This window comes from Ictalurus punctatus, chromosome 8, assembly GCF_001660625.3.
Source record: "Ictalurus punctatus breed USDA103 chromosome 8, Coco_2.0, whole genome shotgun sequence".
NCBI classification, from domain to species: domain Eukaryota; kingdom Metazoa; phylum Chordata; class Actinopteri; order Siluriformes; family Ictaluridae; genus Ictalurus; species Ictalurus punctatus.
In genome coordinates this window covers 29,146,762-29,166,479 of record NC_030423.2, presented here as the reverse complement: position 1 = coordinate 29,166,479, position 19,718 = coordinate 29,146,762, and positions in this window count along the sequence as shown.

Genomic DNA, 19,718 nt, shown 5'->3' with positions numbered 1-19,718 from the left:
GTCCAGCTTTCCTGCCAAGTCAATTAAGCAGCAAATGACCCACACAATGTACAGTAATGGATGCAGAAGCGCAGGACTTCACTTTAATGCATCACAATTATGACAGTAATTGGTCCTGATGGTTCGTTGCATTTTTCCGCAAGCACTTGGTTTCTTCTTCTTTAATGGTTATATATATATATATATATATATATATATATATATATATGCATTTAAAATGCAACAAACTTATTTCCACCACTGTATATATATATATATATATATATATAGAGTGGTGGAAATAAGTATTGAAAGTGTCAACATTTTTTTCAGTAAATATGTTTCCTATGAGGTTGTTCACATGGAATTTTCACCAGACATCAGTGTTAACTCAAGAAATCCGCAAATATAAAGCATTCAAAACATTAAGGTCCATAAATAAAGTTATGTGTAATACAGTGGAATGACACGGGAAAAAAGTATTGAACACACTAATACTGAATGGAGAAGCCTCTGTTTGTAATGACAGCCGCAGTATTCGGGTGTGATTTCGGCCCATCCGTCTTATTGTCTTGTTCAACTGGATTCAAGTCAGCTGACTGCCCGGGCCGTTCTAACACCTTGTCATGCTCTTATGGAAAAATAATCAATGACCAGGTGATGTGAAGAAACGGTGACGGTTCCAACCCTGAAGTTATTATTATTTTCCCACAATAGTACTCCTGAAGTGTTTCATCACACCATCTTATACCACAGCGATGTAACAATTACAATCATTTATTCATTAACAAATGACACATCATACTTTTTATCCATTTATGGTTGTGGAAAAGCAATAAAAACAAGTCCTATGTAATGTTATAGCAGCTGTAAATGGCAGTTTCCTCACCAGCCTCTCTTTTTTTCTCTCTCTATTGAGTTTAATAAGACGAAAAATACGCAGAAACTTCCGAAACTTAAAAGTGCAGCTTTACCTCTGACTGATACAAAGTGCTGACACCGGAGACTCCTTCCGTAAATGTTAAAGAAACACCTCTTTATGGAAAAACGTCATCATGGCATCGATTATTTTTCATCCGTTTATGCGGAGCGTCCACCGTACGAGTCCCTGTGAGCGAGCTGTTGCTATAGAAACAATAACGTATTAGAACGAGTGCAATAGTTTAAACCTGCGCTGCTGTCAGAGCCGCTGTTATGGAGAATGACTCATCAGATCTCTTCACATATCAGACTTTTTTAAGTTTATAACTTCATTGATAAAGTGTTAATAGACTTAACATACAGGCAGGTTTGCGTACCCTTAATGTAAGGAAGAAATTGATTTCAAGTTCATACTGGCTTGCTGAGACCTTGCTATGCTAGCTAGCAGGTGTGCTAACTAATTATTTATCGTTAAAACTCAGGGATAAAACTTGATCTGAGCAATCGAATGTTTACAGAGTGTACCATTTTAAAGTTTACACTTAGCAACAGTTTGTCTGCCATGGTGGGTGTGTGTGTGGTGGGGGGGGGGGGGGGGGGTTGGGGGGGGGATAAAGGTTGTTACTTCCTGTTTCATTGTTTACAGGGACAGAAATGTCATGTATATATAGTATATATAGTATAAAGTGTAGTATATATAGTATATACTATACTTAAAAACAGCATAAAGGTATTATTATTTGTATTATTGTTATTATTATTATTATTATTATTATTATTATTATTATTATTATTACAGTACAACCGAATAGAAGTGGAAGAATGAAGTAATTTATCCCTCAGGCCCCAGGGATGATTGTGAGCATACGGTGCTCTGAACGTGGGTCACTGCGAGAGAGAGGCCGGGGCTCATCTCAGCGTTTCCTCCATGTGAACACACATCAGAGACGTCTGCATTGATTTCCGGAGGCAATCAACTCCGCCGTATTCCCAAGGTCATCGCCGCGGCTTTTATCGCCGTCACCGTTCGGCTCTCGGCCTCAGCTCTGTGCCCGGCGCATTAGGAATTCATGAGCTCATAATGAGTATATGATATGATTGCTTTTTCCTCTCTGAACCACACAGTCCAACTTCTCCATGAGATACTGCCCTCACTTGTTTTCTCTGAATTGCATCTCGATTACCTTAGCGCGATACACAATGTGGATGAAATGTTACACTGTAATAATACGAATAATAAGAAAATGGGGTTGTTAGATTCACTCTTACACTTTTCTAATGGTTTTTACAGGAACTTACTTTCAGCACTGTTGCCAGTAAGTTCCTGTAATTGAGATTTACAGTACCAGAACCGTATTTCAGGTTTACCGTAACTAAATGCTACTGTACTGATGTCATACTTACTGTCAAAAACCTAGCCTAACAGTCACCCGGTAGCAGAGCTGCCATGCAAGGCGCTAGCGTACCATCGGGACCAACTTGGGGTTCAGTGTCTCGCCCAAGGACAGTTCGGCACGTGGAGTCACGTGGGCCGGGAATCGAACCGCCGAGCCTACGATTAGCGGCGCCGGTGCACACCTTCTATAAATCGAAATAAATTTTGACCTGTTTCTGTCTGCTAATGAAAGACACCCTTGTAACACCATCATCTTTGAACAAGTCCTGCACCTTTCTCTGTCGCTTATACAGCTTTCGCTCTCTTTCAGCCGTTTGTTAAATACAACGTTAGCGCACTTCAAGCTAAGTTTGTTACCGCGAATGTATACATGCGCAAATCTGACAACAGTGGGAGCTGGCAGTACACACGATTTTTTTTTTTGGTTTGTTTCATCTTGCTTGCTTGCTTATTCTCTCAGGGATAAAAATCTCCGTACAAAGCTCTTTCATCGGTGTATCACACGGGTGATACCGCTGAGCTCCCTCCTCGGCACATCCTGCTGCGCTGCTGTGGCTCCTAAGCTGACTTTGTACCTTACGGCAAAGCCTGTCAAAAAAAGGAGTAAAACGGGAAAAACGACTGTCTTTAAATAGAAAAACAACAAACAAACAAACAAAAAAAAAAAAACGGTGCAATGGCACCAAAAGCCGTTACGGTAAACACAGTAATATACATCAATTTAAAAAAAATACAGTAAATCGCTATATATGGTGTTTGACGCCATTTGACGATTCCCATGATGCAACTGGAATCGCTGTTATTTACTGTAAAGAGAATTTTCAGTATTATACTGGGTGATATAGAGTAAATAACTGTAAGAATGACCGTGTGTTTGTAGATGTCAGTGCGCTGAGTTAATTCACGATTTAAAAAAAAATAATAATAAAACTCACTTTGATACGGATGGATTCTTATTTTAATGAGAAACCAACCGATTGTGTTTGCGGTCTTTAAGAAACCAGGAAAACGTGATGAGGCGTGATGAGTCTTTTTTACACGTACTTTCCTTTCTTATTCGAGCTGTGGATAGCTGATGAAGTCTGTTTTTGTTTGTTATGCTCGTGCATGGAATTTCAGCGTTTTCTCCATCTCTCGTTACCGTATTGATGTCGCCGTTGTAACGAACCAGAAACGAACTTTAAACTTCCTCAGCCAATGAAATTCTGTCCCCTGGTTTCGGTCAGCCTGTAGCTCGTCACTATTTGGCGAGCTCTAGAAAGGAAAGGACCGTATTTAACCCAGCTCTCATGACGCTAGACGGAATGAGCTTTCCAGTGATGCCAAAAACTCGCTGTTTTCTGAGACCGAATGCCTAAAAGTAAACATTTTAATGTGAACGTTTGTATTGTCATGGTATCGGTGTTAAATAAGACATGTTATAGAAGCAAAATATACCAAAATCTGAAAATTGACCCGTATGCACAATTTATTTATTTATTTATTTTTACCTGCAGTGTCTCGCCTTTATTAAATTTCTCCTTTCGACGATTTCGGGTCTGAAATCCGCATTAAAGTAGGAAAGCGCTCAAACGTGAGCTTTCTAATCGAAAATAAACGTCATGGCCTACATTAATCGTCTGGGTTTGTGGAGTGTGCTTCGTCTCATAAAGCGGCGCATCTTTAGCGCATCTCCAGCGCGTCGTCGCTAGCATGGAAGCGAACTTGCTTTGTTGTTTTTTGTTTGTTTGTTTGTTTGTTTGTTTTAATCGTTTCCTCAGAAGTTCACCTGAGGACATCTTCCGGCCTCCCGAAAGGATCAGGAACGCTTTTTAGAAATTGATCTCCTCTTGCATAGATTTAGCGTTACCAGAGATAAGATTTTTGTAAAAGAAGACGAGGGGAAACGATACATCAAAGCCTCGCCGTCATTTCCAGCTCCTTATTGTATTGGAGGAATTTGTGACAGTGGCTGTTTGATGTGCTTTTTCAAATCCACTCTGAGCTCCTCTTAAGCGTCTCCCCCGTGTTCTCTTGCCTGCCGAGCCGCAGGATAAATTAGATCTGAGCGCTGAGCTAAAGTCAGGCCTGCATTTTTAGCATCCTGCTGCTCGATAGCGACGGAGGCAGATGTTCGACGTCAGGATTTGTAGATCAGTGGGTTATCTGGGTGAGGAATAACAGGGACATAACACATCGTGTTAGAGATTTTCCTCACCACTTTCACCTCCTGGCTTGCTCACTACACTACTAACACTACTAACACTGCTAACACTATTAACACTGCTAACACTACTAACACTGCTAACACTACTAACACTGCTAACACTATTAACACTGCTAACACTGCTAACACTACTAACACTACTAACAATAGTAACACTACTAACACTACTAACACTATTAACACTGCTAACACTACTAACACTGCTAACACTATTAACACTGCTAACACTGCTAACACTACTAACACTACTAACAATAGTAACACTACTAACACTACTAACACTATTAACACTGCTAACACTACTAACACTGCTAACACTGCTAACAATAGTAACACTATTAACACTGCTAACACTACTAACACTGCTAACAATAGTAACACTACTAACACTACTAACACTGCTAACACTACTAACACTGCTAACACTATTAACACTGCTAACACTGCTAACACTACTAACACTACTAACAATAGTAACACTACTAACACTACTAACACTATTAACACTGCTAACACTACTAACACTGCTAACACTGCTAACAATAGTAACACTATTAACACTGCTAACACTACTAACACTGCTAACAATAGTAACACTACTAACACTACTAACACTGCTAACAATAGTAACACTACTAACACTGCTAACACTGTTAACAATAGTAACACTACTAACACTACTAACACTATTAACACTGCTAACACTACTAACACTACTAACACTATTAACACTATTAACACTGCTAACACTACTAACACTGCTAACAATAGTAACACTACTAACACTATTAACACTGCTAACACTGATAACACTACTAACACTATTAACACTACTAACACTACTAACACTAGTAACGCTACTAACACTGATAACACTATTAACACTACTAACACTACTAACACTGCTAACACTACTAACACTACTAACACTGATAACACTATTAACACTACTAACACTGCTAACACTGCTAACACTGCTAACACTACTAACACTACTAACACTACTAACACTACTAACACTGCTAACACTGCTAACACTGATAACACTATTAACACTACTAACACTAGTAACGCTACTAACACTGATAACACTATTAACACTACTAACACTACTAACACTGCTAACACTACTAACACTACTAACACTGATAACACTATTAACACTACTAACACTGCTAACACTGCTAACACTGCTAACACTGCTAACACTATTAACACTACTAACACTACTAACACTATTAACACTATTAACACTACTAACACTGCTAACACTGCTAACACTGATAACACTATTAACACTACTAACACTGCTAACACTGCTAACACTATTAACACTGCTAACACTGCTAACACTATTAACACTACTAACACTGCTAACACTGCTAACACTGCTAACACTATTAACACTGCTAACACTGCTAACACTAGTAACACTATTAACACTGCTAACACTGCTAACACTGCTAACACTGCTAACACTACTAACACTGCTAACACTACTAACACTATTAACACTGCTAACACTGCTAACACTGCTAACACTATTAACACTGCTAACACTGCTAACACTACTAACACTATTAACACTATTAACACTACTAACACTATTAACACTGCTAACACTACTAACACTGATAACACTGCTAACACTGATAACACTGCTAACACTATTAACACTGCTAACACTACTAACACTGATAACACTGCTAACACTACTAACACTGATAACACTGCTAACACTATTAACACTGCTAACACTGCTAACACTGCTAACACTACTAACACTATTAACACTACTAACACTAGTAACACTACTAACACTATTAACACTATTAACACTACTAACACTATTAACACTGCTAACACTGCTAACACTGCTAACACTACTAACACTGATAACACTGCTAACAATACTAACACTGCTAACACTACTAACACTGATAACAATAGTAACACTATTAACACTACTAACACTATTAACACTGCTAATACTGCTAACTCTGTTAACACTGCTAACACTGCTAACACTGCTAATACTGTTAACACTGCTAACACTGCTAACCCTGCTAACACTACTAACACTGCTAACACTGCTAACACTATTAACACTGCTAACACTATTAACACTGCTAACACTACTAACACTATTAACACTACTAACACTGATAACACTAGTAACACTATTAACACTGCTAACACTACTAACACTGATAACACTGCTAACACTATTAACACTGCTAACACTGCTAACACTATTAACACTACTAACACTGCTAACACTGATAACACTGCTAACACTATTAACACTGCTAACACTACTAACACTGATAACACTACTAACACTATTAACACTGCTAACACTACTAACACTGATAACACTGCTAACACTATTAACACTGCTAACACTGCTAACACTATTAACACTACTAACACTGCTAACACTGCTAACACTAGTAACACTGCTAACACTGATAACACTACTAACACTAGTAACACTGCTAACACTATTGACACTAGTAACACTGCTAACACTAGTGACACTAGTAACACTAGTAACACTACTAGGTCTGGGGCCATATGACAAAAACATTTTGTACATTAATCGATATGTATCATAATGTTCGCTGCCAGCAATACAGCAGTCTTGTATAAAAAAAACAAATGTTCTTTGATACTGTATTTAATGTCTACAAAAATAAATGCTTTGATATATATATATATATATATATATATATATATATATATATATATATATATATATATATTTGAAAAAAAATATTAATTAATCAAACTTAAAGTGAAAAAGTAACAATTACGAATGCGCTGCCGGGAGTTTCCGTTTCCGCTCCGTGCTTTTACGTTCGCCATTCTGGCACAAACCTCTCGTGTGGGTGGGGCTTAACAGCAATTTACTCATTGGCTAGTGAGCTTTGGATGGACAGCTCTCTGAGCAAGAAGTAGAGACTTCGGCGTCGCGGGTCTCTGTATAGTTGTAGTCTTTGTACTTTGTAATGGAAATGACTTCCTTATTTAGTCAGTAAATTAATTCGTAATCGTCATTGACGGCATCCTCCTCCTCCTCAGCTGGACACTCGAGCTGTCGATCAAAATCTAAACAAAAACCCGCCAACGCGAATCGTGTTATCGAATGCTGTTTATCTGAAGACCATGTTACATTTTTGCCGCGGAGTCCAGTGTTTTCGGTTTCGGAGAGTTTTTCTTCTTTCCGATCATATATTTTTGTTCGTTTCTTGAAAAGTTACGATCAATAGTTTTGGCACAAATTTAATTCCATAGATACGTAGCTGTCCTGTGATAGAAAAGCTGGCTGGTAGGTGGGATTTGACCAAGACTCTGGAGGGGGGGGTATTATGACATCATCTATAGCACTATGGATATTATATAATCATATCACGCGGCCCTACACACTAGTGAGCGAAGAAGAGATGTTCATTTTCTATGTACGTGACGGTGTAAAGAGACAGATCCGAACGACTGGCTTCAGTTCCTAGCTGCGATTAGTTCCTGCAGAAATGAAAGAATAACTTACGAAGTAAAATAACGCTTGGAAAGAAGTACCAGAGATCGTTGGTCTTTCTGGTGAGTTTACGAAGCTAGCACAGTGAGGCTAGTAGAAAATCCGAGCACATCGCGCGACAGATTTTTTTTTTTTAACACTGCTCAAGCGTGTTATATCATTTGTGTTTAACTAGTTATCTTTAGACGCTATACATGGCTAGTAGTGAATTAAAATAAACCCTGGACAAGCCACGCCCACAAGCGACACGAGCGAGTCACCTCCCGCGAGCGTGAACGTAGGATTACGGATTTAACTCTACATTTGGATCTCTGTAAAGCTGTTTAGTGACGACGTGAATTGTCAAATAAAACTCGCAAACAAATCAAATCGAATTGGAAGCGTTAATCTCACCGAGGTCCGCGCTGCTCTTGGATCCGGCCTGACGTTTCAGTGGCGTTTAAACGAGCTACTTGTATAAAATCGGCCGCGGAATAGAAGATAAAAAGGTCACGAGGAGGCGGGTGTCGCGGTGCACGGGGAATTCACACACCTCCGTAATGGCCGAGACTTCCTCAGAGGCAGAAAAAGAAGTCGAAATTGTGAATTTCCCTGCAGGACTCGTACTCCTTTTTGGGTCATTACTCAGAATGTGACCTGTTTTTTACAGGAGAACGCTGTGCTTAGAAGAACGCTGAGAGTCCCGGTCATTTGCAGAACCTGCAGGGATTCCTGGACTCATGATGAGATAATCATGTGGCATTCAGCATTCTTAACAAGAGGCCTGTTGAATTTGGTGGGATTTGGTGGGATTTTTCTTTTTGTTGTTGTTTTTGTTATTGTTGACCGAGTTTGTGTTTCTATCGAAGTCATTCTATTCATAGCACTGTATGAAGTGTATACTATTCGTAGCACGTTACGATGCATCCGTAAAGCATGATACATACTGTTACAATGATTCAGTATAACACGTGGAATTTGACAGCCACATCTATCTTTATTACGCATTATAAATCATTAATATGATGCATCATAAGTAGGTTTATAAGTGCATGAGAAGGAACGCCAACACCAAAGCTGGGTCTGTAGAGTGTAACAACATGATCATGAGAAATATAAATATATATATTTTTTTTTTTCACAAATGTAATACATCTTAAATAATTACAGCAATGAATATAATGTATTATGTGTTATGAACACATTATAACATGTTATGAATGCATCCCTAAGTCATGCTTTCCCTTTTTTTTGCCATTCGGCGATATTTTATTTTGTTTCTTTGTTTGTTTCTTTGTTTTTCAGCAACATAACAAGACGTTCCTCAACATTAAATGTAGCTATAAACCGATAAAATGATCAGGAGTCATTCTTTAATAAATAAATAAATAAAAATTGCAATTGTTGTCAAAATATTGTGCTGTAAAAGGAATAAAAAAAAAAAAAATGATTTCATGCACCACAACATTAAATATTAACCATAATAACTATAAAAATATTTATTGAGTTTGTTTTATTTATCTTTCTGAGCTGCGATCCTATAAAACAACCGCATCCACATTACCAAAGATATCAATTTTTATATTTTGTAAGCTTTTTTTTTTTTTTTTTTTATAAAAATTTATGATTGTTTATGTTTATACCTTTCTGTCAGACTTTCCACACATTTTACTGTGCAACGTTACAAAATACCATTTATAAACCTATGAATTAAAAACACAACATTCCACTCTTTTATCCAAAATCACTAATGATTTTATTAAATGAATAAACAAACAAACAAACAAATAAATACATACATAGTGGGGGGGGGGGGGGGGGGGGAGTATCGAACACGTCAACATGTCACACGTGACTTTATTTATGGACTTTTAATGTTGTGAATTCTTTATATTTGCGTATTCTTTATATTTGTCTGGTGAAAATTTCATGTGGATAACCTCATTGGAAATATATTTTCTGATAAAAATAATGAGGTGTTTAATACTTATTTCCCCGCTGTGTAAATTCTTGGCTCGTTGTTGTCGTGTACGACTGCAGGACAGCTTCAACCTGAACATTGTTCCTCTCAGTGCCGTATCACAGCTTCCTCGAAATCATCCAACTCCAACTGAAACACACTGAAGTGTAATTACTGATGTATGTTCCTCACACACACACACACACACACACACACACACACACAGTGAGAGAGAGAACTGCTGAACCGCACTAATGACATGTTTACACTTTATCCTCTCTCTAGTCCCATGATTTCACTAATGTTGAGCACACAGACGTGTATACACTGCTAAATGTGCCTCATTAACGGTGTTTAATACGGAGCCTTGTACACGAGGGTGTTTCTGTTTACACATAAATAACACGGGTTACACGAAAATAAGATGAGATCCATAAATAAACGCAAAAGTGAAAAAAAAAAAAAAATATATATATATATATATATATATATATATATATATATATATATATATATATATATATATATATATATATATATCAACAATTAAATAATTAAATAAATGCTTCCCTAAAAGATAAAAAATAAAGCGAGCTCTATAAATGAGTAGTGATTAAACAAAAGCCAAGATGATCAACCGCTGCGGATACGTGATTCGCCAAAAAAAAAAAATAAAAATAAACAAGTAAAATAAGATCTACAAACAAATTGTGATTCATAAAAATGTATTAAAAAGTGAATCTCCAAAAAATTTAAAAAAAAAAACAAAAAAAAAAAAACAAGATCCACAAATAAATACTAAATGACTCACCAAACAAAAAACTAACAAAAACAAGATCCAGTATTAAAAAAGAAGGGCTTAGCAAAAAAACGCAATAAACAAATTAAATGAGATAAATAAACAAGTAAATAGTAAGTGATTCGCAAAAATAGAGAGATGTACACGAATAAACAAAACAAGATACACAAATATTGTAATGATTCCTGTCCAGAGTGATGCTGTGGCTGACCGATTCCTCCCTCCAGTGTCACTGCAAACGTTCAGTTTAAAAAATACACGAGATAAATACAATAAATATACAGGAGCATCTGAAAAAAATTAGAATACCATAGAAAAGTTCATTTTTTCCCGTAATTTCATTCAAAAAGTGGAACTTTCATATATTCTAGATTCGTTACACATGAAGTGAAATATTTCGAGAATTTTTTTTTGGTTTTAATCTCGATGGTTACGGCTTACGGCTCACGGAACATCAAACATCCGGTATCTCAGAATATTCCAGTAAAGGATTTATTATACAGAGATGTGGACCTGAGAAGACTCTAATCAGAGAATTAACTCCAAACACCTGCGGAGGTTTCCTGAGGCTTTAATCTCTCAGTCTGGGTCAGTACACACACAATCACGGGGAAGATGGACGTCAATGTTGCGTTTCGTTTGGAAATCAAGGTTCCGGAGTCTGGAGGAAGAGCGGAGAGGAACAGAATCCGAGCTGCTTGAAGTCCAGTGTGAAGTTTCCACAGTCGGTGATGATTTGAGGTGTCATGTGATCTCCCGGTGTCGGTCCAGTGTGTTTTCTCGAGTCGAGAGTCGATGCAGCGTCTACCAGGAGGTTTTAGATACTTCATGCTTCATCTGCTGACGAGCTTTATGGAGACGCTGATTTCCTTTTCCACCTGCCCACAGTGCCAAAACTTCTAGTAACTGCTTTACTGACCGTGTGCTGATTACTGTGCTCGATCGTCCAGCCGACTCGCCTGACCCGAACCCCATAGAGAATCTACGAGAGACACCAGACCCGACGACACAGACGAGCTGAAGACCGCCATCAAAGCGACCTGGACTTCCAGAACACCTCAGCAGCGCCACACGCTGATCGCCTCCACGCCACGCCGCACCGACGCAGTCATTCCTGCAGAAGGATTAAAACCCCGACCGAGTATCAGCGCATGAATTAACATCCTGTTCATCAGGTCCACATCTCTGTATTATAAATCCTTTACTGGAATATTCTGAGATACCGGATGTTTGATTTCCGTGAGCCGTAAGCCGTAATCATCGAGATTAAAACCAAAAAAAAATTCTCGAAATATTTCACTTCATGTGTAACGAATCGAGAATATATTAAAGTTCCACTTTTTGAAGTAAATTACAGAAAAAAATTTACCACGATATTTACGTTTTTTTTTTTTTAACCTCTTTTTTTAGATGTACAATAGACAAACGTATAAATAAATAAGATTTCAGATTGCGGAATAATTTGATTGTAAGCAATCAGATTTTCCTTTTTTTTTTTTTTTTTACAGCCTGCATTGTTGTTTAATGTTTGTATTCATCGCTACACACACACACACACACACACACACACACACACACACACACACACACACACACACACACAGCTTATCTGTTGCGTGTTTGAGGCATACATAATACAGCGAGTAATAACCAATCTCTCCATGGTGAATTATTTTCACTTGATTTGTTGCCAGAACCTCGCCTGTCCCTGACGCTCGGCTGATAAGAAATTTTAATTACAGGCAAGGACACTCTTAAACAACAACAGTACCCCAGCCGTGTGACATGTCCGAGACGAGGGCCTTAGAGGGCCGAGAGCGAGAGTTACGCTTCACTCTGGCTTTGAAATATGCGTCAGGACGGAAGCATTATCCTCGCACTGAGACAGTAAATGTCAACGCGACGCTCAGCTCGGAGCAGAGCGGGCCTCACGCTCCTGCGCTACAATTCCTCATCACCGAAACACGACGTGACAAAATGGCGATAGAGACAAGATTACCGCGTGAAATATCGTCAGGACAGATGCCTTCAAGGCCACGAGTGCACACACTGCTCTCTGAAGAGCGTTTTTTTAAATTCAGCGCCTGAAAGGGCGGGGCTAAAAGAGTGCTCACAAGCAGGACTTTCAAATAGTGATCCCACTAATCTAATCTGATGCCCTGGAAAAAATAATAGATCAGATATAGTACATTTAACAAATATATAACACTACACTCTAGCTGCAAGCAGCGATTAAGGGGGCCAAGCATTTTCTTGCAGCATACCTTGGCGCCGGAGAACGATGAGAAGCCTTCGGGACCATCTGCGCTTCTTCCCAAGGACGTAAAGTAAATTTAAACGCGGAACGTGAAGCCGATGCCGATATATTACCTCACTTCCTGTTTTCAGCAACCCGCTAAATTACAATTGGACTCGAACTCAAATTAGCACTTACAAGGTAAAGGTTTGTAAATTTGAGGGGTTAAAGTTCACCTAAATGGAGACACTGAAACGATCCTCTCCTCGAAAGAAGCTAAGCCCTCTGTCGTGTTATCTATCTGTTTGTTTATTTATTTATTTATCTTTATTCCCAGTCTGAGAGCTGTATTTATGTAGTATAGGTCCGGTTTATATAATCCTTGAAAACCCACCACAGATCTCTGACCCTCTACCTGAATAATCCTCCACCTTCAGAAGTCAGTTCCATTCAGAACGGAGCTGGAGATATTAAAATATCATACATCACTCTGCAAGTCAAGCGAAAGAATGCAAATTCTGCACATTTCAATGCAAATTAGCTCGTCTAACTCGCTGAAGAATCCATTACGCAGGAATAGGAAAGGGGGGGGGGGGATTTTGTCGGTGTGATAAGAGCGAGTTGTTCCTCAGCGGTAACCTCTCGTGACATTGTGCCTCTGCGCGTCCGGCCGTCCGGCTCGTCTCTGTGATGATGTCGTTTCTTTTGTCCCGTCTCCAAGAAGCTTTTGTGTGGCGGAAAAGCAGGCGTTTCAAATCACAAGAGACAAGACAGGAGCCGAGGAGCAATGACAAGCAACTGTCCGGTAACTAGGCAACCCCAAGAGAGCCACAACTGGGCTGTGTAGTGTGTGTGTGTGTGTGTGTGTGTGAAGGTGTGTGTGCACCAGGCCGTTATCAGCTTTACACACCACTCAGGGGACTTCACAGCGTGCGCTCTGTATGAAGTGTCAGTCACTATAATAATCTTATGAGGGATTTAGGAGCAATCATCATCATCATCATCATCATCATCATCATCATCATCATAGGGTTCATCGTATAGAACGACTCCCATCTGTTGGCTGACTAAAACTCAGACACACACACACACACACACAATCCATTCCTCAACCAAAGTTGAAGTGTTTGTTGTTGTTTTTTTTTTACTTTTATTTTCCATCATGAAGTATTTAAACAGCGGTTTAAATTACAGCTAAAGAACTGAATCATCAACGTAAACATTATGAGAGCAATTTAATTTAACACACAATAAACACGGAAATGAGAAAATGACATCTCATAATCGGTCACGATTATTCAGAAAGAAAACACGCGCGGTCGTGCTTTTACGGGAGAACGTTCGACGGTGCAGTGGAGTTTCCACCCGGGAGTTTAAAACAAGGTAGTTCCTGTTCTCACGTACGTTATAGCAGCGAGAAACAGTCGTCCCCTCGCCGGCAGCTCTTTCTTTCTTTCTCTTCAGGTTAAAAAATAAATAAAATCCCCGACAGATTGGTCATGCTACCGAGAAACCTCAAAGACGCGTAAACTTGTCTGTTCTGAAGATGTGGGAAAATGTAAAGTTACGGCCGTACCTGACCGTTACAAAAAGCGCTGACACTGGAGACTCCTTCCGTAAATAAATAAAGGTAATCTAACAAAAAATTCACCATATCGATGTTACATTTGCACAGTTTATTATTAGTTTTAGGTGCAGACTATGTAGATCGCTCACCGTCCACGTCCCTATGAACCAGCTGTTACTATGGAAACGATAGCGGGTTCGTACGAGCGCACAGAAAACGCCTTCTTCAACGTTAAATTCCAGTAACGTAACAGCGAATTCAAAAAAAAATAATAATAATTGGAATTCCATTCACAGGAATTCTAAGATCAGTTCTGGAACATTCATCACCCAGCTATAAACACCGTCGCTGTATGAACCGCGCCGTCTCTCCCGCCAGGGCTGCCGGACCTGTCTGGCCGCGATGGTGCACGCGGCCTAACACGAGGACACGGTGTGAACAATTTCACAGGTAATAACATCTGCGGCTGATAGATTACTTTTATACGCCGGCTTTTATCTAGGCGCCTGGAGCTCTTTCAGGTGGAGGAGGAGAACTCTCGGCTCATTGCACACTAATCACACACTCACAGAGCTGAAGTCAAGTTCCACGCCTTAGCCGGAATGATCCGGGCTCCGCATGCAGAACCCCAGGCGCTCTGCAAGATTCTGCTAAATTCAGTGACTGATACGTGACTGACCTCAGCCCGACAGCGTGCGTGAAACGTCTGCAAACATCTACAACAGCGAGGTCAGCATTCCTGAGGCTCGACATACGTTCACCATCTTTGTTGTAGAAGTTACTGTTGGAAAAGTTGCAGCTTTACGTCCGGCTGTTTCAAAGCACTGACACTGGAGACTCCTTCCTTCCATAAATGTCACATAAACGTCGCCGTATGTTAAACTTCACCATATCGAGGAAGTTTCTGCAAAGTGTTTACAGTCCCTGTGAACAAGCTGTTACTATAGAAACAATAAAGTTAGAGAAAATGACCTTACAACACCTTACAACCAATCAGATTCCAGAATTCAATAGCGACGTGGTGTATCTAATTTTAAATAACTTTTCATCATTTTTCTCTTTTTCTTTTTTTTTTTTATCCAAAGCTACTACTTTACTGCTTCACGCAGTACGAATCACAGACATGCAAAATACTCATTTCCGATTGGCTGGCTTCTTTCGTCTTCTTAGTAAAGTGGGTTTTGGGGAATTTCCAGAGCAAGTGAATGGTATTTAGGTCAAATCTTGCTAGCTAAGATAATAAAATAAGTACTTATAAGTATGTTGTTATAATTATAATTGATAACGAGTCTTTATTGATCACATATACATATGCACAGTGAAATTCTTTTCCTCGCATACCCCAGCATGTCTGGAAGTTGGGGTCAGAGTGCAGGGTCAGCCATGATACAGCGCCCGCTGGAGCAGAGAGTGGGTTAAGGGCCTTGCTCAAGGGCCCAAAAGTAGCAGCTTGGCAGTGCTGGGACTTGAACCCACGAGCTTCCGAACAGTGGTTCAACTAATAGTTGCCATTTAGCATTAGCTTGTTCACATAGCTTGAACTTCTGTAATCGTCGATATGGTGAAGTTTTCCGCAAGGAGATTTATGGAAGGAGTCTCCAGTGTCAGCGCTTTGTAACAGTCAGAGAGCGAAGCTGTAACTTAGGAGTTTTCCGACATTTTCAGGACAGAGGAATTTACGCTTCTTTGCGGGTTCTCGGTAACGTGACAAGCTGTGTTTGTTTGGTTTTTTTTGAGTCAGATAAACTTCAAGAAAGAGAAAAAAAAAAGATTCGGGTGAGGAAACGACTGTTTGTAGCTGCTGTATGTACTGTGATTGTAATTGCCAAGTGTTGCGTTGGCAAATTGCTGTGATGCAAGAGGAATAAAACACTTCACAAAACTCCATAAAAGGCAAAGAGAGCTAAAAACGACAAACCGGCGACTAAGCAGCGAAAGAGCGCCTCCTAAGGCTGGAATGCGCTAACTCATCCAATGATGCAGCTCATCAGCTACCACCGACACTAAGGCCAGGTTCACACATACTCCGTTTGCAGTGCGTACGCAGTGTATTTTTTTTTCCGTGCCCATGTTGTGCATGACCTGCAGGATGCAAAAGAAAAGATTTACAGTTTGTACGATGCTATAAGCTTTTCCTGCTACAATAGTATTGGAGCCCCAGTGCAAAAATAACAAAGCCAAACATACCATAATGTTATTTTGTTGTCGTCGTCGTTGTTGTTTTGAGATCAGTGATCGTGGCTGATTGTAGCTTCTTGGGCTTTCTTGTTTTGTTTTGTTTTTTACTTTTGTTTGAAGACGTTTTGACTTTTGCCCTTCTATTAGCTTTACAAATTGAACACGAAGCCGGCTCCGGCACAGATCGCCGGTGTTATGTTTATTAAAGCGTCCATATCTGAGGGCATTAACCTTCCCTGTGTACAGGATCACGGTGATGATGTCAGCTGGTGCCTGGCGAGGTCGTGAAGGTCGTACGGGTCGCACAGGCCTCCGCTCAGCGTGCGATCCGAGCCGGGAGTGTGTGTGACTCAGCGGCACTGTGGATGACCCAAACCACAGGGTCTGACTCCTACACACACCTCGGAGAGACGGAGAGAGACATAAACAGCAGGCCTGACATTCTGACATTGCGGAGAGAGAGAATGAATGACGCAGATGATCTTCTCCCACACGTCGCCACTTCAAATAGAGACAAACAAAGAGAACAATACTAATTGGAAAGATTTGCCCTTCTCTCTTCATTCATATTAATATCGTTAGACAATATCTCACTACTATCAATATTGTTCCATCCGTATTTGAAACACACACCAGGTTACCATGGATAGCAATATCTAGGTAGGCTAATATGAGTACGTATTTTTTGATGTACTCATGGATACTGATACAGATACGGATACCGAAATGAGTAACCTACTTAGTAGTAATCAGTCAGGGTCATCATGGAGCATATTATTTACCTCATTATATATTACACTGCAATAAAGACTACCTTCGCTATACATTGTTCAAGGAATTAAAACTGTTATAGGAAAATAACCAGTGATGTAGCGGAGTTATTTTATTTGTACATTTATTAAAAAATGCCGCATTTTACTTAGCCATTTATGGCTACATTCGATATCGGTGAAACGTCCGTGAAGCAAATCAGTTCCCGTCGCCACTTTATACGTCAGAGTGGTCAGAAACAGCCGTGTTTGTTTGTTTGTTTTTGTCGTTTTTTTTTTTTTTTTAAACATGCGTGCGTTACATGAAGTGTTTCCGAACAAAGCTACCGTGGTAATTAATATTCGCATAAACAAACAAATCAATTGAAAAAAATAAATAAAAAGAATTGCAAATAAATAAACAGTCAAATAGAAGTTCTACCCTGGACATGTAAACTGTTTCTGGACATTTAGCGATTACTCTCTTCTTTAATTGGCCGCTTTAATCACAGTTTAATGTTTCGCCTCTCCGGAAGCACAATGGACCTCGGATCGTTAAAATTGCATAAAGGACGGACAGTGTTAATTGCGGATGGTTTACTGATTGTGATTAATGAATATTATCTTACTATTAAGGTTCATAACTAGCTCTCCGTTACATCAATTTTGGCATATCTCTGATGGAAATCACGCTCTGATGAACATTCCGAACGATTCCGATTGCGGTGAAATGATTCGAAAATCGCAGAGCTGACATCCGCAAGCACTCGCGTTAATGACGAGCTATTAAAGTTTAGAGTCGGGTTTTTAGGAAGCTATTCATAACTGGATTTTAATGAGCTTTCCCATCCCCCCCCCCGTACCACCACCAACACTTTGTCATGATCATGATCAACATGCATTAACATGGTGTCTGTGTCATGTGCATGACATTTTGGGGGGGGGATAAGCAATTTTGTAAATGCAGTACGCCGCAGTACAGCACAGATACTCCGGAGCCATTTGGAGACGTGTGGAAAAGACATGCCGGGGCCATTTTTCCGTCATTACGGTCATTTGCGGACATTTTTCTTTTCCCATCTTGTTAATGCGGTGTGCACTGCTGACCACGCACCGTCAGAGCCTTATTTACACTCGCAAATCAAACCCGAAGGCATGCTTGGCATTTTTCAATAATGCATATGGCTAGGGGTGTGGCTGTGCTCTGTCACTTAGCATGGAGCAGAGGGTTTATACCCTGCATGTGAACGTGCTTTACATATGCACGACACGACGAAAGCAAACTGCATGCGATGACTCCTGAACAAACTGAGTGTGTGATCAGAGGTTATATTCTATAGCTGCTTTTTCAGACAGCATCATGTTTAGGTTTACATTCACACATTTAGCATATACTTTATCTAAAGTGGGGTAAAGTGGCAGCCCTGGGATTTGAGCTCACAACCTTCTGGTACATTGATTTTACTTGTAACAGCATACTTATATGTGAGAGAACACAATCCAAACATGTAGATAATAGGTGCGTTTCTGTCAGTCCGGGAATTGAAACTCATATGTTGGTGCGGTGAAGGTCATCTGGACGGTCGGCTATATCAGGCGACATTAAGGGGATCCTCATCTACTCCACGCAGACTCTCCACTGGTGTCCCACAAGGCTGTATGTTCAATCTCCTGGTGAGGTCATATCCTAACATGTTCTCTGCTATGCGAATAACACGCAACTCATCCTCTCCTGTCTGGCAGGGCAGACATCTCAACATGGAAGGCAGCTCATCAGCAGAAACGTAATCCCAGCAAAACTGAAGTGCGGTTCATCCCAGTCGATTCCTCCCCGTATCAGGATCTTGTGACCTCCCTGGACAACTCTGATCTCACTTTCGGTCACTGTGCGCAACCTTAGACCATCACCTGTCCTATTCTTCTCACGTCGCTCATCTGACACGCTCTTGTCGATTTCTCCTTTACAACATCAGAAGGATTCATCCATTCTATCCATACAGTCCACTCAGGTGCTGGTTCAGTCTCTTGTCATTTCGAGACTGGACTACTGCAACTCGCTCCTAGCAGATCTGCCTCTGAGCGCCATTCGACCTTTGTAACTGATCCAGAATTCAGCTGCATGGCTGGTTCTCCACCTTTCTATGATCTCCCACACCACCACATTGCTACTCTCCCTCCACTGGCTTCCTGTAGCTGCCCGCATCAGATTT